We start from the raw sequence: 321 nt of genomic DNA on the forward strand, positions 1-321 counted from the left end.
TAGATTCACAAAATCTGCCTATCAGCAGATTCGTATAAAAATCCACCCATATATCAAGCTAATCATATATTCGTTAGTAAAATCATTAATTTCTTGATTCATTTAAATATCTCGTTTATCCACGAACTTTATTTTATCAATTTTCTTTCTTGATGAAACTAATGTCAGCAGGTACTTTTAAAATGCTAATTTAAGTTAAGAATTTCTTGGTTTGCCGTGTCTGTCTCCTGCTTTTAAAATTATGGATTTTATGCTCTTTCTCTCTTTTTTTTTTATTATGTTTAGATGTTCAATTTTTTTTTTCTGTCTGTGTTATTAGGG

This window comes from Penaeus monodon, chromosome 24 (genome assembly GCF_015228065.2).
Source record: "Penaeus monodon isolate SGIC_2016 chromosome 24, NSTDA_Pmon_1, whole genome shotgun sequence".
In the NCBI taxonomy this organism is placed as follows: Eukaryota; Metazoa; Arthropoda; class Malacostraca; order Decapoda; family Penaeidae; genus Penaeus; species Penaeus monodon.